Source organism: Rutidosis leptorrhynchoides, chromosome 7 (assembly GCF_046630445.1).
Source record: "Rutidosis leptorrhynchoides isolate AG116_Rl617_1_P2 chromosome 7, CSIRO_AGI_Rlap_v1, whole genome shotgun sequence".
In the NCBI taxonomy this organism is placed as follows: Eukaryota; Viridiplantae; Streptophyta; class Magnoliopsida; order Asterales; family Asteraceae; genus Rutidosis; species Rutidosis leptorrhynchoides.
In genome coordinates, this window is record NC_092339.1 from 97,963,966 (window position 1) to 97,981,726 (window position 17,761).

The 17,761-nt window shown below is 29.2% G+C and overlaps 1 pseudogene; it reads right to left on the minus strand.

Moving 5' to 3' along the window:
- The window catches only part of LOC139859466 (probable serine protease EDA2), an 83,358-nt pseudogene extending 65,951 nt beyond the window's left edge, over window positions 1-17,407 (minus strand).
- Between the last annotated feature and the right edge of the window lie 354 nt (window positions 17,408-17,761).

Genomic DNA, 17,761 nt, shown 5'->3' on the forward strand with positions numbered 1-17,761 from the left:
AGAAAAAAAAAATATACTGAAAGATTGTGTTTACTTAACTAATATAGATAATGATAGTGGTGAATTTAATTGATTGTTTGCTTCCCACACATCAAGCAAAATTCGATTTGTTTTATAGCAAAAAGGAAATCACAGAGTAAATTCGATCGTACATTTTTTTTATAAAAAAAATAAAAGTAATAATAATAGCTAACAGCATTTGGATTATATGTTTAACCAGATTCGTTGTGCATTAGGCTTAGGGACAAAGACAAAACTGAACTCCAACTTGTATGATTTTCATATAAATAATGATATTAATTATTAATTCTATTTATGTTAATAATTCAAGTAAAATAAATACTGATTTTATATAATAGCGTATGTATATATGTTATATATAGCTGCATATATCTATCTCTAAATACATATATCCATTATATATATATATATATATATATATATATATATATATATATATATATATATATATATATATATATATATATATATATATATATATATTATTTATTTATAGTCTTAATATTACTGATATTAGTATATATTAATTCTAATAACAATGAAGAGAGTAATAATAATAATATTAGTATAATGTTATATTTTAAACTTGTAATTACCTTGTATATATTGTTATCACAGTTTATTAGATACTACCGTATGTAATAAATTATATATCATATATTAATTATTGAATATTCATTAATGACCATAAATAATCGAGTGTAACAATTTTCAGTATTCCAATTTTAATAATATTATTATTATTACTAATAATAATAATGAATGAAGTAAAATATAATAATTATAATTAAACTTGTAATTTTAAGTAATGTATTAACTTTTCATTCTATTACATACATAATACCTATTCTATAACATATTTAAATATTTGAATATTTGTATATATATATATATATTACAACATACATATTATACTATTTATATATAGAATTTATACATATTTATGTTTAATAACATCTTAATTATTTTGGTATATTACTCTACATATTTAATTCAAATGATTAAATGGTATTATATTAATTCAACTTAATATATACACTTATAATTATATTTACATACATATATCTATTTACTTATCTAATTGTACACAATGGTTCGTGAATCGTCGGGAGTAGTCAAAGGTCAAATGAATATATGAACATTGTTTCAAAATTTTCTTAGACTCAATTCTACATACTTTGCTTATCGTATCGAAATCATATAAAGATTAAGTTTAAATTTAGTCAGAAATTTCCGGGTCACTACAGTACCTACCCGTTAAAGAAATTTCGTCCCGAAATTTGAGTAAGGTCGTCATGGCTATCAATAAAAAAATGTTTTCATGACGAATATGAGTTGATGAATAGAGTTTTATCATTATTGATCAATATAGATAAAACAATTCAATTACTCGAAGAGTATGAGTGAAGCTATCACGAAAAAAAAATGAAATGAGTAAATGAAGTTTCGTTTTAACTTTTGACGTTGCCTTGGTTGAATTCCGGAATTCAAGGGATTTAAAGAAAATCTTCGAAATCTAAAAGATTTGATTCTTCGGTGAATAAGGAGATTAAGACCTCTATAATTAAATACGGTGATCTGCCTCGATTACTCTGTTTGATATTTCCACTATAATTTAAGCTCTTCCGTTCCATTATTCTCACCATTCCTATACTTTCTTTCTTAGTTCATACATCCAAAAGATTGTGAAAATGCTAAATCCCGTTCTAATCCTTGATATTTTCCTAATTATCATTTCTGTCATCCTTCTTTTCAATCTTCCTCCAGAAAAATCTGTTTACTTCTACTATTACCTTGGGGTGGTACTATTCTTAATTATACCGTGTCTTTATATTGCTATTCGTATTAATATTCACAGTTTGTAACCTCCGTGTTGTTATGGGCTTCATATCTTCCCTTATACTTCGAAGTCCTTGCTTCTGTTTTCTATAATCATTGTCATCCCAAGTTAATACTCTCCCCTATTTGCTGCGATTTATACTCCAATTTCTATTTCAGAGCTTTTGTCTCTTCGTTTCTTTTTCTTGCGATTAGGCATCTCTTGTAACGACCCAGAATTTGCGGATATAAGTTTCAGAATGAACATTGTTAATGTTCTAAGGAGGGAATGGTAATGGCACGATCTTGATTTGTTAAATTACCAGAATTCAAGGAAAGATAGGACTATCAAGAAAAATATGTTCTTGATATATTTATAGATTAGACAGAACGTAAGAGTCGTGTAACATGGCACATGATGACGTTATGATCTGTGAATCATCACATTCCATTTAGAAACTCAGCATGACTTACTGTAATATAATCACGTTGATCAAGTGTCATTATATTATACTAACTCATGCATCAATTCCCAACATTACTTCAATAACATTCATATTTTAAGCTCGAAAGTTTACAGAATATAGAAACTAACAGTTTCTATATGATGTAATACTGATAGCACGAAGAGATTAATGATTTCAGATAAGAATAGTTATAAAAATATCTCCAGAAATATGTAGGATATTTATAATGAAAGATACGATAATATCTCGGAATATCTAAGATCAGAGGATGATAGAAACTATTGTCTGTCAGGGTTTAGAGTAACGAGCAAGATATTCGCTAAAGACTTCAGCAGACATTGAATCATTTAGATTCTTTGAAGTCAAACTTATTCTTTGTGATTTGTCCACGGCCTTCTTCATAGTTTCGCATAATCTGCTTTTCGGTACTAAATTTTCTCTTGAATGTTTCCAATATAATGATACACAGGAAGCACGAAGAGGTATATAATTTCGGACGAGAATATTTTTGAAAATATCCTCAGAAATATCGAAGATATTGATGATGATATTTTGGAATTTCTAAATTCGATGGTTGATGGAGAAAGATTTTTGCAAGATTTTAACATGACTTCGGAGCAAGATATTCTCTAAAGATTTCAACGGATCCAGAATTTTCTGGATTCATTGAATATAGGGTATGGTCCTTGTATTTGTCCTTGTTCTCCTTCATGGTTAGCTCAATCCATTTTTCAGTTCCAACTTTTCTGAGCTTTTCCAACATACTATTCTTTATCATCAAACTTTCGATGATTAAGGTCGTTATCATTATCTATGGTTTCTGCTGCTTCATTCAACTTTTTCAACATTCATAGTATTGATTTGTGACTGAGTGCTTTTCAGAATTTCAGAATGAGAGATCATAATTCTAAGAGATAAATGTCATACATATAACTGTTGATATAGATGTGATGTGAGTTTTCAAAGTACTGATTGCTGATTCCCGGTAATTGGTATGGCAGTTCTCGTTACAAGATGCGGATGAGTATATGATAGGGTTTCAATGAATAAATATAATGATTTGGCAGAGAGATCTAAGCCAAGAAGCAACGAGGTTGCTGGTACGTCTGCTGGTAATATAGTGGAATATAAATGGTTCTCCGGTAACAATAAAAGAACACACATATAAATCAAGGTTATAATATGGTTGTTTCGAATGAAAAGTCGAAGTTGACTTGCTGGAGCTGTGACAAAATTTGCTACTTTGAAAGGAATTACCAAGTTATTTTGGGTAATAATAATACTAAAGGAATTAGCACAGATACTTGTTAAATGTTTACTCAGGTTCCGAGTGTTTTCAAGTGCATAACTATATGCATCAATCTCTTCTTACGTGGATGAAGTGTGGTTGGTTCATCCTCTCGATTGATGTGTTTTCAAGAATTACGAAAGGTTTGGACGCAGATTGTAATCGTCAAGATACAAATGAGATTTTAGGGTGAAATCAAGTGGCAAACTTGAAGAATTGTTTAGTTTCATATGTTATAGTCAATATTTTAATTCATTTTAATTGTCTAATGTTATTAGTCCACAGTCGATAGTTCACAGTTGACAGTCCAATAATTCATATATAGTTTAATATATAATATTCGAATTAATTAATACGTGTCGTGACCCGTATACGTCTCAGACTTGATCACAACTCAAAGTATATATGTTATTATAGAATCAACCTCAACCCTGTATAGAGAACTCGATCATTACTGCATATAGAGTGCCTATGGTGATTCCAAATAATATATATAGATGTGTCGATATGATATGTCAAAACTTTGTATACGTGTCCCGATATTTAAAGTGCGTAGAATAAATAACAGAAATTAAATGACGATAAATAAAGTGCGTAAAGTAAATAACAGAAATTAAATGACAATAAATAAAATTGCGAGAATATAAATTGCGATAAAATAAATTGCGATAATTAAATTGCGATAAATAAAATGTAATATGGAATTAACAGTTAGCTAGGAACAGTTAGCTAGGATTTTGTTAGCGTGGTTTCTTAATAAAATTTAATATTGTTAATTAGTCTGTTTCTAATCAATTTTTATTGTGTCCATTATTTCTTCATTATACCACTTGTTGGATTCTGATAGGTCAAAATCCAAATATGAAATTGAATTTGAATGAAAATATTTATTCTTTGTTGAACGGATACGTATCTCGGTGGTTGTAAATAGGATAGTGAATAACTGTTGAATCAGATTCGAAGAATATACAGTGTAACTTATTAATGTGAAGTTTAAATATTCCTCGGATATTACCTACCCGTTAAAAATATTTTCACCATTAACAGTTTGTACGAAAGAATTTTTAATTACAATCTTTATGAAAATATACTTGTATATATATATTTTCTTCAGATGCAATCACGGATTTAATGAGTCAATATGATATTAAACTCATTTGATTTATCGTTAGAACAAGAATATATAATCTCTAACATATTAGAGATTACATAATCACCATGTCGAACGAAGATAAATGATATAGAACAATTCGTAGAACAATAATTATATCCGAGGTACAAAATGAGATGTCGAGGCATAGATTGCTGATGGTACTGGTGTTGTTACTGATGGTTCTGTTGATGCCGATGATGTTGTTGAAGCTGGTAAGTTTTGCACCATGTTCTCCAAATTGATTACTCGAGCGCGAAGCTCGTTGACTTCTTCGATTACCCCGGGATGATTGTCGGTCAGAACGAGCGGATGAATAAGGTTTAGAATCTGAGTTATGATATAGTCGTGGTGAGATATTTGGGAAATGAGGGTGAAATGGTGTTACGAACAGGTTCGCCAGTAAGTGCTTCAGGTTCTTCGTCAAAAGGTGAATTCGGTTAGTGGATGAGATTGCCTTCTGTGCATCTCCATTGATTAAGTCGACTATGAATCCATCAGATGAATTGGGGATGGATGATTTGTTGATTCATTCTGGTGTCGTTGCTTCCGGAGCTTAGATGACTATCCATTCTGAATAACTGTCGGGATAACTATCAAAATAGCTATTGGAATCTGAGGGTCTCGATCTAGTTGAGGGATTCATCTCGTACGATCAGATGAAGGATTTTTAATAAGAAATAGATTATAGGATGTAGATTAGTATCCTGCAATACATAATTTACATATACATATATAATACTAAAATCTCATAAGTTACGGAGGAATCTACGGAAGCTGTCAGGCAAAGATAACAATAACAGATACGCTAAGATATGAATTTTTGTCTATACACTTTTCATGCAGTCAATGCAGTAAAACGTGTATAGACTAAGAATGATAAGCAAGTGATTCTCTAAGAATGATAAGCAGATAATTTTTGACACAAAATGATAAGCAAAACTTTTGACATGCAGACACGGTCAAAGTCCAGACTCACTAATGCCTCCTAACGACTTATCAGTTAGACACACTAATGCAGACCTGGTTCGCTAAGACCTCTGCTCTGATACCAATTGAAATGACCCGTCCTAATCCATCCGGATGAAGTCCATATCGATTATACACGATTCCCAACAGTTGATTTCATCGCGAGGTACTTGACCTCTATATGATACATTTTACAAACATTGCATTCGTTTTAAAAAGACAATCTTTCATTACATCTGAAGTTGACAGACATGCATAACATCTCATAATATATCCAACTATAATTGACATAATAATGATCTTGATAAACTCAACGACTCGAATGCAACGTCTTTTGAAATATGTCATGAATGACTCCAAGTATTATCTTTAAAATGATCAAATGCACAGCGGAAGATTTCTTTCGTACCTGAGAATAAACATGCTTTCAAGTGTCAACCAAAAGGTTGGTGAGTTCATTAGTTTAACATAAATAATCATTTCATAATTTTAATAGACCACAAGATTTCATATTTCCATTTCTCATAAACATACGTCCCATGCATAGAGACAAAAATATCATTCATATGGATTGAACACCTGGTAACCGACATTCACAATATGCATATAAGAATATCCCCATCATTCCGGGATCCTCCTTCGGACATGATATAAATTTCGAAATACTAAAGCATCCGGTACTTTGGATGGGGCTTGTTGGGCCCGATAGATCTATCTTTAGAGTTCGCGTCAATTAGGGTGTCTGTTCCCTAATTCTTAGATTACCAGACTTAATAAAAAGGGCATATTCGATTAGATAATCCAACCATAGAATGTAGTTTTTAGATTACTTGTGTCTATTTCGTAAAACAGTTATAAAAGCAGCGCATGTATTCTCAGTCCCAAAAATATATATTGCGAAAGCATTTAAAAGGGGATTAATGAAACTCACGCATATAAATATTGTAAAACAGTTAATAAAGCATTTGCATGTATTCTCAGCCCAAAAATGTAAAGAGTAAAAGGGCAGATGAAACTCACGCATATAATTATTGTAAAACAGTTACTAAAGCATTTGCATGTATTCTCAGCCCAAAAATGTAAAGAGTAAAAGGGATCAAATGAAACTCACCTAATGTATTTTGTAGTAAAAATACATTGAACGACATTGAACAAGTATAGGGTTGGCCTCGGATTCACGAACCTATATCATTCGTATATTTATTAATATAGATAATTGTATTCGAACAAATATATATATAAATTTATTAGTTATATTCTTTTTATATTAATAATATATATATGTTTCTTATATTCATTTTGTTATATAAAAATATTAATCTTTGTTATATTATATGTATTAAATATATTTATATATATATATATATATATATATATATATATATATATATATATATATAAATCATTTGTATATTAACTATAATAGTAGTCATAATAATATTAATAGTAGTAAAAATGATAATAATTACGATACTTAATATTACTAATAAGGTGATAATGTTATTAATCCTATTAATGATAATAATAATGATATTAATAATTATAACTGTAAAAATATTAATTTTACTGTTAATGATAGTTTTAATAGAAGTACTAACTTTGAGAATTTTATAATATAATGATACTTTACCTTGATAATTTAATGATAATAACAATAACAGTGTTAGAAATAGTAAATTTTATCATAACGTCGTGTTAAATTTGTAACGTATATCTATAGTTCTTATAATTTAAAGTTATAACCAATTTCATAACAATTATACTAATAAACATGTTTGTAACTATATTCATCATAAAATTAGTAAATGACAATCTTTCTTTCTCTTGTTACATATATTAGTAGTAATAATAATAATATCTGAAATTAGCAATACTAGTATCAATAATAATAATAATAGTTTGTAATAATAATCATTCTAATAATATTAAGTGTAATTTAATAATACTAGTAATTATATTACTACTAATAATGATAATAATCAACTAAATGATAATACAATTGATAATAATTATAATACTAGTAATAACAATAAAAATAATAATAATGATAATAATAATAATAATAATAATAATAATAATAATAATAATAATAATAATAATAATAATAATAATAATAATAATAATAATAGAAATGGAAATGGAATTAAATGTGTATACCCTCAAAAAAATGCTCCAAGTGGGACTCGAACCCGTGACCAATCGTTAACCGAAACATCCTCTAAACCGTTCTTCTACCCCTGACTTTCCTGATTTATACCATACATATATTTATTTAATATATAACGAGTCTGTTTCATCTTCTTCATTTTTCTTAATCACCCATGAATCAAACCACGATCAAATACACATTTAGTGATTTTTAGGAATTGTAAATGTAACAGAAAACGCAAGTGATTGTTTGAATTAATTAAAACAACAAAAAAAAAATATAAAGAAAAAACAGAAACGCTGTATGCAGCGACTGAAAAAAAAAATGATTTCGCTTTTGGATCTGTTTTGGACAAGACTTATAAAACGAAATATGTTGCATATGTTTCATATAAACTTTATAAATTAACTATTTTGCAGAAAACATCAAAACGATTTCAAATTTCGCGATGAACAAATTATTTGACTTTTTGTTTCTAAAGTTTGACTTCGAAATTTGGGTTCGATAGGAAGAATTAGAACGTGTAAATTTGCAGAAAGTTTACATGAATGATGACTAACAACTCTACATTAATGGATTTTAACAATTGTATCGATTTTTGATTTTTACAGAAAACCAGTTGGACAGAGGTGTCGTTGCAAAGAAAAAGAAAAAAAAAATATACTGAAAGATTGTGTTTACTTAACTAATATAGATAATGATAGTGGTGAATTTAATTGATTGTTTGCTTCCCACACATCAAGCAAAATTCGATTTGTTTTATAGCAAAAAGGAAATCACAGAGTAAATTCGATCGTACATTTTTTTTATAAAAAAAATAAAAGTAATAATAATAGCTAACAGCATTTGGATTATATGTTTAACCAGATTCGTTGTGCATTAGGCTTAGGGACAAAGATAAAACTGAACTCCAACTTGTATGATTTTCATATAAATAATGATATTAATTATTAATTCTATTTATGTTAATAATTCAAGTAAAATAAATACTGATTTTATATAATAGCGTATGTGCATATGTTATATATAGCTGCATATATCTATCTCTAAATACATATATCCATTATATATATATATATATATATATATATATATATATATATATATATATATATATATATATATATATATATATATATATATTATAGTCTTAATATTACTGATATTAGTATATATTAATTCTAATAATAATGAAGAGAGTAATAATAATGATATTAGTATAATATTATATTTTAAACTTGTAATTACCTTGTATATATTGTTATCACAGTTTATTAGATACTACCGTATGTAATAAATTTTTTTACATATATTAATTATTGAATATTCTTAATGACCATAAATAATCGAGTGTAACAATTTTCAGTATTCCAATTTTAATAATATTATTATTATTACTAATAATAATAATGAATGAAGTAAAATATAATAATTATAATTAAACTTGTAATTTTAAGTAATGTATTAACTTTTCATTCTATTACATACATAATACTTATTCTATAACATATTTAAATATTTGAATATTTGTATATATATATATATATATATATATATATATATATATATATATATATATATATATATATATATATATATATATATATTACAACATACATATTATACTATTTATATATAGAATTTATACATATTTATGTTTAATAACATCTTAATTATTTTGGTATATTACTCTACATATTTAATTCAAATGATTAAATGGTATTATATTAATTCAACTTAATATATACACTTATAATTATATTTACATACATATATCTATTTACTTATCTAATTGTACACAATGGTTCGTGAATCGTCGAGAGTAGTCAAAGGTCAAATGAATATATGAACATTGTTTCAAAATTTTCTTAGACTCAATTCTACATACTTTGCTTATCGTATCGAAATCATATAAAGATTAAGTTTAAATTTAGTCAGAAATTTCCGGGTCACTACAATCATCATCTTCTTTACTTCATCATCAAGTTCGTTTATCATCTTCCTCATCTAATAACCATCACCTCGTCATCTATCCTATTCGCTACTCCAATTTAATTATCATGTCGGATCATCATTCTTATTAACTAACATCACTATGATCCGCATCATCATCATCATCGCTATTTCAGTCTAGCAGTGAACATAAACCTTATCTTGGCCCAACAATAGAAACATGGTGGCCCAAGTAGAAGATTGGATTACAGCAGTCCACTATATAAAAAAAAACACTCGGCCCAATTTAAAACAGTTCGTGGTCTATGTTGTTTCAAGAGCCCAATAGTAACTTAAATTAAGCCCAACAAAAAATATGAGCTGTATGTTCTCGTTCCATACTAGAACCGGCAACAGGAGACAGAAAAAGAAATGGGTCTACATGTTTCCACTTTCTCCAATTATTTACTTTCTTTCACTAATTAATGGTAGGAAACAACTGTCTATATCATTACGTTATTAAATATTATCATCACAATAACTTACACTACCATTAACCGTTTAAATCATCATCATCACGTCATTTATTAACACTTTCCTTCGTAGTTTGAAAACACAACAATTGCAGCAGCTAATTGGTAAACAGAAGCTGCAACAAAAAAAAATTAAAATTGTTTTGGGTGGATTTTTGACTAACATAGTAACCAAAGTAGCAGTAACAGCCCGATGGTTTGTGTGGTGTTTGAAATGTAAACAGAAAATGTATAACAGCAGCTAAAGCTGCTGTTCGAACATAATCAAGGGGCTGCAGTAGTAGCAGAAATAGTGGACAGTGGTGATGGTTCTTGGCTCATTTGTAGCAGTAGAAAAATGTTGGGTTTGGTGTTGTGATTCTGGCCGGACAGTAGCAACCACAAATTAAAAACAAAAACAATAAGGTAACAGAAATGGTGGTGGTGTTAAGGTGGTTTAGTGCTCCAGTGATGTACTCTTGAAAGGAGATAAAAATAGATGGGTTTGATGGTAGCCGATTAACAACAAGTGGGTTTCCGTTTTGGGTTGGGTTGTCGTGGTGTTTACAAGGGTGTATCCACAGAAGTTACAATTAAAATGTTTTCCTTAATCGAAAACATCATAAATTGGTTGATGTAAACGCAAACAATGTACATGTATGATTACAGTTTGAAAGTGGAAATGGTGGTGCTTTCATGATAATGATCAAGGTGGTGATGTGGTTAACAGTTTATGATCAAAATAAATAGAAGTGAAAAATAGCTGATGGTTTGGTTATAAATTGTGAGTTTTTGTGATGGTGTGAGGTTCTTGGTGATAATGGTGACGGTTTAGTTGATGGTGGTGGTGGAAACCGATGGTGTTGCAAGTGGTGGTACATGAGGTGTTGTAAGGTGGTCAAGGATGGTATTGCTATGGTGAAGCCAGGGTGGTGCTCTTTTATAAACAGAAAGTAATAGCAATAACCTTGATTGATGTTCATTGTTGATCTTGCTCGTCATGCGTAGTAGTAGTTGGGTTGAAAACAAACATGTGTATTTGAGTTTGAAGAAGACAAATGGGTTTTATGTAGTAGTAGTTTGGTCCTCGTGTTATGTCGTGATTTGTTGAAGGCGACCGGTGGTTTGGAGAAGATGGGTGGTTCAAGATGTTGTAGTAATTCATGTTTAACAAGTGTATGTGTGTATGTTACGGTTTCTACTAGTCAAATGAGTTTTGATATAAGATGTGTGTTTGTAACAAGATATAAGTATTTTATATTCATATAAATGATGATTCAGTAGTGAAGGAAACAAACACTAACATACATAGTAATCATCAATCATCACTCAATTATCACGGGTATAACTTATAATATTATAACATAAATTAATTAGCCGCCTCTTATGTCGACATCCCAATTTAATTTACGGACTAATATAAAGCACTCCGTTGTTAATCAGTGATGGATAAAAGTTCTCAGAAAAATTCCAAATTTTTAAATTAACTTATCTTTATTTATTTTAGTCATTATGGTATAAAATTCGGTCATTAACTATTAAATAAAAATTACATTAATTATTCACTCCTAACTACAAGTAAAATATAGTTAGTGTTAAACTTATCAAATAACTTCTAAATATATTATTAATAAGCCTAAAATTTATAAAACTCATTTTCAGGTCACCATTTATTTTAAAATCACATAAGTTCGAATTTAACTTGCTTAATATCAATCGGAACATCAAATAAGTATTACAATCATTTAATATTTATTTTTAATATACTTTATTTATATATATAGATATATTTTAAATAATAATTATTATAATATACTATTTTTATTTTATTTTACATAATTAAATTTTAATAACAATAACATATAATATTTCAAATTATATTTTCAAAATATTATTTATATATACATACACACATATCTATTTACAATTAATTGTTCGTGAATCATCGAGAGCAGTCGAAGGTCAATTGAATATACGAAAATAGTTCAAAAATTTTGAGATGCAACATAACGGACTTTGCTTATCATGTCAGAATTATGAAATCGTATCTTGAGTTTGGTTCAAAATTAGTCGAAATTTTCTGGGTCGTCACATGATGGTGAAGAAGGGTAGTCTAGATTTTCTGATGAGGAGGAATTTGATGGAACTGGGAAGAGTGGGTGAAGCGCGGAGGACAAGATCGAGCATAGTTTTTTCGATGATTGGTACACTATGTTATTGTTACTATATTTTAATTAATAATCTTTTCATTTATTGATTTTGCATACTGTACTTATTATTAGCATATGTTATATAATTGTTACACATTTCTTTTCTTATTTGTCCAAACACTTATGTGTGGGCCGACGAGTTATTTTCTTGAATTTGAGATTAATGAATTAAATGGAGTTGGACAGAGAAGACTGAGGGAGTAATATTAGATGAAGAAAGACCATGAATGGGTTGCTTTCATTCGTATCTTCTTCTAAACCTTTCTCTTTCTCAATTCTAAATATAACTAATTTATCATCTTAGATATGCTTCGGTAAACTACTTGAGGGTTCATGTGTATTACATATGTTATATGTTATTTGTTAACCAATGCAAAATATATGCATCTTCTTAGAAACATATACAGGTGTTTGACTAGGTGATGGAGATGAATTTGTTTTTTTTATCAACTGACTATGAAACATGGATTTTAAGGTACCTTTTTTTTAATTTCTGTTTTAGCTGCAGCCATGATTGTGTCATTTTCACCATTCACGTGAATAGGCACACCACTCAGTGGTTATAGAGCTGAACTCGGTGCGAAATTAATTCTGATTTAAACCAGTCTCCAGCAATACCCTTTAACATGGGGAGTGGTTTTGCTAATGCATCTGCAGCATTAGATCCAGGACTGATTCTTGATTTGGGTATGTCAACTTCCTCCAAATCAGTTACCTAAAGTAGAAAATGGGTCGTGGTTAGCATAAAACACATTTCGGTGTATATCATAAAACATATCTGGGCAAGAAATGGGTAATTTTTATCTTGCGATGGGTTGGGTTCATTATAGATAATTAGTGTGTTAAATATACAAGTATGATCACCAAGATATATAATTTCGATAATAATTGAATTTCTTGATTTTATGATTCAGAAGATTTACCAAATGTTCTATTCGGAAGCTTTTAACCTGATCTGATCCGTTTCCCTTAAAGATAATTTTTTTTATTTTACTAATTTGAACTATTTTTTTATTTAAGGTTATGAAGACTATATAGCGTTACTATGTGGCATAAATATGTAAGCATCGGTGGTCCTGAATTATACGGGTGCTAATTGTGGAAACACACGGGTTAGTAATGCCGACTTGAACTTGTCCTCCATTATACTTGCAATCCTGAACCAGACTCTCAAATATCAAGTGTTGTTTGAACAACTGTCGGATGGCTTGGGCAGGGGTCGTTTCAAATATCTTTTTGACTTAACTGTACATATCCGCTTATGATAACCACTTGGGTCATTATGACTCCTTACATAAACCAATTTTTCTATTGACTCCTTACCGATAAATTGACCGCATAACCATTATCCCACATTAGTTAGATAAGATGTGCATATTAGCCCTAACTATTCATTTAAGGTACTTCTTATGCGTATGTAATGAAGTTGTGGAGTGTTATGTTAAATAGTTCTAACTAATGGTGAAACTAATGTTACTAAGATGTGCATATTTACTTCTTATGTTAATTAGTTCATTGAAGATGCATAGTTACTTCTTATGCTTCATGCTGCGACTAGCGAGTTGAAAACGACTTCAGAAAATGCTATGTGAGACACATATTGTGTTATGGATTAATTTCAAGTTACCGAGATTGTTGAATTTGAAGGTTTGGACGATAATGAGGTGATTTTTGGTGTTTGTGTGTGATTTCCTCCATGTTTTCGCTTGATTTACATACCATTTTGTCTCTTGCGGTATCTTCTGTTAATTTTTTTTTTTTCCATTCACTTGGTTTCTTATTATTCCATTTTTTACCCTGTGTCAATTGTTATGCAGTTTTTTTTTTAAATTTCTTCATAATATAATCGTCATTGGTTCTACCATTTAATTTTAGGTTGTTTTTGCTTTTTGTGCTTCAAATTGATGGAATTTACTTTTTAGTTTTATTATTCAGTGATGCCAAATAAATTTCAGCCATTTCTCAGTTTCTAAACAACTATATTTTTATTTTTTTATTTTTGTGTTTGCAGGTAATTTCAGAGATTAATATTAATGTTGTTTCAAGTAATTTAGTTGTTTGCATCGTGTCGTTCAGTGACCTGTATTTTATTGAATTGGCGTTTGTTTAGGTTGTGGAAGGTTCATTTGGGTTTTGTAATATTGCCGTGAACGGAAGGATCCTCTGGCCTCATGCACCGTAGGTATAACTTGTTGAACATAATTATAGTTTCTTTTATTTACCATGTTTGTGGATGTTTGTCCCGCAAACAATTGGTTTTCAGGTAATTCTAATTACTCCTTTGTTGAATATCTTGAAGGCCAATTAGTGTTGGAACTATACATGTCATGATTGATCTGCGTATTCAGAGTTTCAGTTGACACATACACACACAATCTTCTTTATTTTATCGTTATTAGTTTTATCTGTAAGTATAGTATTGGGGACTAGAAGTATTTGACTTTACAATCTTCTTTATTTTTTGTACGTGGGTAGCAAAATGGGTGGGTTGAGCTGAACTAGGTTGTAGACATTTAATCTAAATAGGTTGAATGATCTATAGATATGGTTCTGTAAATGTTTCTTTCTTATTGTGTTGTATCTTTTTTTCAATCAACCGTTCAAATACAATATAAGATCCTATTACTTGATCATATTAAATTTCGATAAGATCCATAAAAAAGTCCCGCGAATTCGCGGGTCTTAAGCTAGTTATTATGAATAATATAAATTACAATACAAAAAATTGTCCATTTTACTAAAGAAATGATCTTTTTGAGTCAGATGGGCACAAATTACCTGATAGTATTGACGAAAAGCAGCCAAGTCAAAAAGTGCCAGCTTAGATGAAAGATATTTAAGATTTTCAGTAGTAAAAGATTCGACCGGTGAACTTTTTCCATAGTACCGATGCTCAAGAGTAACAATAGCAGCTTCGAACTTTTTCGCCAAAACCTGCAAAAAAAAGTAACAAGTTTCACTCATCTTAATTCATTATTTCCTTTTTCTTTATAATTTGAATGTATCTTTTTATTTAAATTAAATGTAAATAATCGGTGCATACAGTGATATAGTCATTTGATATTCCTCCACATGCAGATTCACCGCATATTACTAAAAACTAGTTGTGGAGCCCTCGCTTCGCGCCGGGGGCTCCGTTTTGAATGCGAGTTAAAAAAAAGTCTTGATCTATTTTGTAAAAAAGAATTTTTTTCGACATAACATTGAAAGGTTGTTCCTTTTGTGAAAGTTGCTTCTTTTAGCGTTCGAGTTTTATTTTTAAAAAAAAAAGTTAGTAAAGTGGGGGTTCGATTTGTATTTTAATAAAAGTTAGTGGGTTAAGTTTGTGAAATTTGAAAAAACTTTACGTATAAAGTGGGGGTTCGATTTGTATTTTAATAAAAGTTAGGGGGTTAAGTTTGTAAAAATTGAATATTAGTAAAAAAAAAAAAAAATAGTAAAGTGGGGGTTCGATTTGTATTTTAATAAAAGTTAGGAGGTTAAGCTTGCGAAATTTGGGGGAAAATATACGTATAAAGTGGGGGGTTCGATTTGTATTTTAATGAAAGTTAATGGGTTAAGTTTGCGAAAAGTGGAAAAATGAATAGTACTATTCATTTCCACTTTACCTTTTAGATATAGGTATATAATTTAGAGGGTTAAGCTTGTGAAATTTGGGGGAAAATATACGTATAAAGTGGGGGGTTCGATTTGTATTTTAATGAAAGTTAAGGGGTTAAGTTTGAAAAAGTGAAAAAATGAATAGTAATATTCATTTCCACTTTACCTTTTAGGTATAGGTATATAATATCGGTCCATCGGGGATCCTAAAATTGTCCAAGTATTCGTAGTACCTTTGCTGAAATTTGAGGTCGATCAGACCGTTGTATTTCCAGATATGAATTTCGAATTTAGGCAGTTTCAGGATGAACTTTTTCGAGTTTGATGATGATGTGCAAAAGTGTGCGTGTGAAAAATGCTTGTTTATTATTAACTTTTAAATTTGAATTATCAAAAATACTAATCACTAGAGCACCATAACGAGCAAAAAAACCCGATCAAATGCAATATAGTATTAGGAAGTTAGGTAACGTTCCAAAAGATTGGTAGTAATAATTTACTTTAAAATAAATAACAATAAAGATGACTAATAAAATAAACTATAACGAAATAATAAATGAAGGAGTAGCGATTATAATAACGGACACATGCTTGAACATTTCACACCTTGTTCCAAATTGCATTCAGTTAAGGCTTTAAACGTTATTCAGATTACTTTTGACATTGGAATAGCTTAACCTAAGACTAATTAATCAGGTTCCTAGACAAGATGCTTAATTTGACTTAAGGCTCAAGACCTAATAAATAGTTTAATATGATTAATTAAACATTTGATTATAGTTAATAGCTATAACCCTCACCATTACCTTAACCCGGCCTTTTGTGTCAATTATGATTACTAATGTGATTAATTAAGAAATATAAGACGACAAGGTATAACTCAGATTTATTTAAAGTGGTAATTTAATTAACCTTAAGACGTGACAGTAAAACAAGTTTTCAATTCGAATAAGACAAAATTAACAAGTTTAAGTCGGCGACTCTAATTACCTAAGCCGGTGGCTCAGGTTCATAAATTTTGCAGAAAGCTTTTAAAGTTAATCTGGAACAAATTGTTTATTTCGAAGTAAACTCTAATATTTTAATCATGTTTAGCCAGCGGCGCTGATGTTCCAAGCCAGTGACTTTGACCATCAGAAATCGATTTTTAACAGTTTAATAGTATTCTAAAATTAAGCAATCTTCACAAGGTGTTAAATTCGTTCAAGCATATGTTTAGAGTTTTAGCCCATAATTAAACTAGAAACACAAATTAAATAAGAACAAAAATTAAAAGAAATTATACCTGCATAAATTAGAATTGAATAGCAATTGATTACAACTGGAATAAATACCAACTTTGAGTAGCAATCCAAATTCTAATAACTTCAAACATAAGCTATCTCAAATTAATAGTCACTTCCATATATAGATACATATATAGATAAGAATAATAAGTTAAAGTTCCATTATGCCCTTAATGTATCTGGATAAGGTTAAAAGATAAAGAAAAAGTAAAGATAAAATTATAAAGTAATAGAAAGTATAGTATTTTAGTATTTTTATCAATTTTCTTAAACTGTGTATTTTTTACCCGGACTATAAATATGGTATGGAGGGATTATATATTTATATTTATAAAATGATAAATGTAGCCCTAAGGGCT